Source organism: Octodon degus, unplaced genomic scaffold, assembly GCF_000260255.1.
Source record: "Octodon degus isolate 3935 unplaced genomic scaffold, OctDeg1.0 scaffold00159, whole genome shotgun sequence".
Classification (NCBI taxonomy): domain Eukaryota; kingdom Metazoa; phylum Chordata; class Mammalia; order Rodentia; family Octodontidae; genus Octodon; species Octodon degus.
This window is the reverse complement of record NW_004524735.1, coordinates 5520895-5526547: the sequence shown is the minus strand read 5'-3', so window position 1 is coordinate 5526547 and position 5653 is coordinate 5520895.

Below are 5653 nucleotides of genomic sequence, written 5' to 3'. Positions count from 1 at the left end.
TGGCATGTGGTGCTGGGGGATTGAACCGCGGTCCCTGTGCTTTGCTAAGCTTGTTCTAAGTAGGTGCTTTAGACCACTGAGCCATCTCACCAGCCCTGTGCCTATTGTTTTTTAATATTAAAAATATCATAACCATGGGGCCAGGGAGATGGCTCAGTAGAATAAGCGCTTGCCTGGCAAGCCCAAGGCCTGAGTTCAGTCCCCGGTTCTGGGAAAAAAAAAAAAAAATCATAACCAGGGCAGGGTAGTTGGTGGAATTAGAGCACAGACAACTAGACTCTCAGGAGCAGAGGACTGGAGCACAAGATGGGGCTCAAGAGAGGAAGAGGGAGTCAAGGGCTGGGCTAATAGCTGCTACCACAAACACCTGGCAGAGGTGCTGCTGGAGGCTGGAGGAGAGGGGAGGCCAGCTATCAGGCAGAGACAGCAGCTTGGCGACCATTATTGGGAAACTGAGGCAGAGCCAGCCACATGTGCAGAAGTACAATAAAGGACTTGGATGGGGAGCGGATTCCTAGGTTGGCCCAAATATCCCCAAACTTGGTGACTTGAAACTCATGCAACCCTGGAGACTAGAAGCCCAAACTCCAGATGCCAGAGGGCTGAGGTCCCTTTAGAGGCCCTCGAAGAACATGCTCATTGCCCCTGCCATCCTGGTGGCTGTCAGCATGACTCGTTGCCCCTGGCTTGTGGCCACATCGCTCAGGTCCCTACCTGTGTCCCCACAGCATCCATTCCTCTCCTCTCTGTTCCTCACAAGGACAACTTGTCATTGGGTGCAGGACCTATCTGGATAATACAGCATGGTCGCATTTGAGATTTTTAACTTAATTGCATCTATAAAAGCCTTTGGACAAATAAAGTCATAGGCACAGGGTTCAGGGACTTGCTATGGTTTCCTTTGGGAGGGATTTGTGGGTTTTCTGCAGAGACACAGTGGGGAAGAAGTTTCTAGAACTGGGTTGTGAGATCAGAATGGGCCCTCTGCAGGTGGGGCTAACACCACACCGACGGACCACATATCTCGGCTCCCGTCCCACACACCAAAGGGAATTAGCATTTTGGTGCATGTGGTACTTCTGGAAACTATGCTAAGTGACCATCTTTAGGTCCATCTAATCCTAGCAAAGACTGAGGTAGTTCTCTCAGGTTTGCGCCCTGAAAGATGGCAAACTAACTGCGTACAGTCTGTACACCTGTAGTTCCAGCTATGCTGGGGGCTGAGGCACGAGGACTACTTGAGCCCAGGAGTTTGAGACCAGCCTGGGCAACACAGTGGGGAAAAAAGTGACCCTCGCATAGCATGAGTAAGATAATGGACAAGATTTGCATATTTTGTAGTACATATGCCATAATGACTTCACCTGAAATAATGATGGGCGTTTTGCAGGAGAATGGATAGAAGCTCTGAGCAAGAGGAAGCAAATCTTCACGGTCCGTTACAGTCAGGAAGGCAATGTCAGACACAGAAAGATCAATGAGTAGAACTAGAAGCCAACTATTATATGTTCATAAATGCAGTTGTAAGCATCAGGAGAAGCTGTTTAGAATAGATGAAAACTGCTATTTGGGGAGAAGGATGGAACGGCTTTGGGTGCAACTGAGGATGCTTCTTACAAGCTGGGCAGTGGTATTTTACCATTTCAATGATGTCTATGGTGATTTTGGTGCGAATAAAAATTAACAAAAATTGATAAAATAGAGGGAAGGGAGGAAAGGAGGAAGACAAAACTGGATATGCGCAGGCAGGCTCACGACTTTGCACTGGAGGAGGGAAGATGTAGAAGGACTGGAACCACTGACACAGACAGAAAACAGGACCTCGGGCAAGGGATTTCCAGTCACGTACAGCCTGGGCAACCAGACTTTAGACTATACGGGCGAGCTGCTCTAGAAGGAGGGCTGTGAACCCAGCAAGAAACAAGGAATCAAGTCTTTTTTAAAATTTTTATTCATTAAGTTATTTATTGGATACAGGGTCTCATTACATAGTTAAGACTCATAGTGATCCTCCTGTCTCAGCCTCCCCAGCACTGGGATTTACAGGCATGCACAACCACACCCAGTTTGGGGCTGGCACAGCATGTGATAGCAGGGATTGAACTCCGGTCCGTGCACCTGCCAGGCAGACACTCAGACAACTAAGCGATGTCCCCAGCCCTGGAATCAATAGTCTTTAACACTGAAATGAGATTATGTGAAATTGCTCAGCACTGTTAAGTACTCCCTTACTATAGGAACTCTCAAGGTTTTTCGTTTGCTTTGAGAAAGGGTAGCAGTATGCAGCCCATTCACAATCCTCCCACCTCAGCCTCCTGAGCGCTGGGACTACAGATATTCGTTGGCATACCCAGAACTCTTCGTGTTTAACGGTTCTGAAGGGGCTTCTGGGGAAGGAGCAGAACAGAGAGCTGCTTATGGGCATATGGCTGCAGATCTGCAAGATGAAAACGTTCTCAAGATGGGTTGTCCAGCAGCGTAAGCATAATGAGCACCACAGCAGGTGTCCTTAAAGACGGTACATTTTGTGTCATGCATCCTTCACCACAGAAAAAGTTTGTCACCAAAGTGAACTAATGCCTGTGAAAAATGACTGGTTCTTCAGCAATTTTCAGCTTGAAAATGTGCATGCGTTCTCTTCATTCCTAACTTTCATGACAATTTTTCTAAGCAATGAGTATAGCTAAGTAGAAATATCCTCCGATATTAAGCTTTTAAAAGATTTGTACTTTTATCTTAATAACTTGATAGAGTCCAAAGAGCAAGACAGAAACATGGCATCCACTTTGTCCTTGAGAAGGTGGCTGGCTGGGTGGAATACGGGAAGGGAACCGCTGAGTCAGACTGCAGGTCCTAAAGTTTGTAATGAGCCTCACAGTACTTTTTGATGTTCCATTTGGCTTACTCAAGCAATCCTTTTCTTTCTTATTTTTTTTCCCCTTGAGATAGGATCTCACTACCTAGTCCAGGCTGGCCTTGAACTCATGGCAATCCTCCTGCCTTAGTCTCCTGAATACTGGGATTACAGGTGTGTGCTATTCCACTCAGCTGTAATTTTTAAAGTAGCAGAATTCTGAATTCTCACTTAACCCTACACTTGTCCTGTTGGCCTATATCTTGATTTCATGAAGAGTGCTGCATACAGTTTCCAGGTATTTCCCTAAAAACAAATATTTAATTTCCAATGAGTATTTCCTGAACCACTGTAGTCACGAATACTCTGAATTTTCATGACATAGAATAAATGTAGCCTGGCTACATTTTGGTCTTCTCTTTGTCTACTCCTGGCTATTCTGAAGTGCTACATATACCATAGCTAAGGAAAGCAAAGGGTCATTTCCTTAAAATCTCTTTTTAAAAATCCCTTGTCGGGGGCCTGGCCCTAGATCAGTTCTTTAAGTGGCTGCTTCCACAAAGCTGTCAGCCTCAGGTTCCTGGAGTTCGAACCTCACAACTCTCCCGCTGGCCAAAAGTGCCCTGAAGGCATTCGAGGAAGGAAAAAACAAAACAAAAAAAAAAAAAAAAAAACCTTTATTCCATTTGGGCTGGAGAGATGGCTCAGTGGTCTAAAGCACCTACTTAGAACAAGCTTGGCAAAGCATCAGGGACCGCGGTTCGATCCCCCAGCACCACATGCCAGCCAGCCCCACCCCCTGGTGGGCTGAGCTGGCCACACACACACACCTCTCTCTCTCTCTCTCTCTCTCTCTCTCTCTCTCTCTCTCTCTCTCTCTCTCTCAAATAAAAAAAAAAATCCCTTGCCTTTATTTCTCTCCTGCAGTAGGTTGTATATAGATCAGTAGATCCGTTTCACACGGCCACTCCTGTGAAAATCTCCCTCACACATGGCATGTGATAAAGATTCGATTGAATGACGTTAGGACTGACAATTATTCTTACTGGAGGCACAAAGAGAAGAGGGATTGATGGCCTTATGAATATAGAATTAAGCACAATCTGATGGGGCAGAAAATAGCCTGTGCCCCAGATTCAGCACCAGTTCTGTTAGCTCCCTTTGAATGCCCAAGTGCGGCCTTTAGAAAAACTGTGGCCTGCAATTCAGTCCCTCATTTCCTTTGCTATAATGTTCAGTGCCTGAATCCAATCCAGAGAACCCCAAAGTGGCATTCGTGGAAGTTAAAAACTTGATTTCCTCTGAGCGTGGTCAGTCAAGTGAGAAAGCAGTCATTATTAAGGTAGTCACAGAGTTAAAAAGACAGCAACCAAAAAAGAAGTAAAAAGGACATAGAGAAGGCAAACATTGATGATTATTTGCAGTGTATGAAGCTTTAGGTTCCTGAGTGTATAACTGAGTCAAGATGACATAACCAAAATGCTCTAAAATTTTATTCCATGCCCCTGAAATTCCCTACAAAGTTCAAAAGGTTAATACTTTGGAGCACATTGGTTTGATAAAGCAGGATGGAATCACCTGAAAGCATTTGCTCTAACTTCATGATGGTGTGAGGATGCTGTCTAGTGTGACAGAAGTGTGGACAAAGTAGTTCCTATCTGTCTGGGAAAATGAATAGGATCCGCATCACTTCTGTCCTCTGAGCCCAGGTGCGGGCCAGATCCCCTTCCCAAGCCTCCTGGGCTCATAGGTGTGGTTTGGGGAGTTGATTGTTTCATGGAAGTGTGGTGCTATCCTGCAGGTTAGTCCACTGCTGAGCCAAAGGCTGCCTGTGAGGCTTGGAGGGGAGCCGGGCTGGAGCAGGTGGGTCAGTGGGGGCGTAGCTGGAAGGCTCTGCCTCCCTTCTCCTCCCTTGATCCCTCTCTGTTTCTGATTGCCATGCAGTGAGCCAGCCTCCTGTCATGCCTGCTGCCACACCACCATGCCTGGAAGCCAACAGATGAGGGACTGAAAGCTCTACACAATGTGACCCAACATAAACCTTTCCTTCTGCAGACTGGGAGTGTCACGTTTTATGTCTCAGCCATAAAAAGTGACTAAAGCAGCCAATACTGTCCTATACCCTGCTACTGCAAATGTCCCTTCCTGGTTTCTCCTCATCCTCCCTGGCCCAGGTCAACTCTTCTCCATAGACAGGGAAATTTTTTAAAAGATTGTCTTTTACTCTTTGGTTTAAAAACCCACTATAATTTCCCCAATGCATTTAGGATCAAAAACAAATGTCTCCATCTTTCTTGAAAATGTTTGCATGTTTTTGTACCGGGGCCATCTCTATGGCACTCTGCAGTCATACACTCTTGCTATAGAGAAAACAAACTAAGGCCTTCAGTCCTTCCCAACACATTTGCTAGGCAGTGTCCCCTTACCACAGGGCTGACAGTGCTGCTGTCCCTTCTACCTGGGACAGCCTCTTCCCTCCTTCTCACAGAACACCAGATCTTAGCTTTGGATGATAAACTGTCATTTCCTGTAGGAGCTTTCTGTAACCATGCCCAGCAGAAAAATTGGGTCCTGTGACACCTAGAATTTCTCCTTTATATCACACATCACACTAAAACCCACAAGTTCACTGACTGCATTCCTCCCAGATTGGAGGTCCACCATGGTGGGTACAATGTCTACCTCATTTGTCACTTTATTTCAAGTGTCCCAAACCATGTCCGATACATCACCATTGAATAAGCAGGGATGGCTATCCTTTTTTTTTTTTTTTTAATAATTTTTATTTATTTGAGAGAG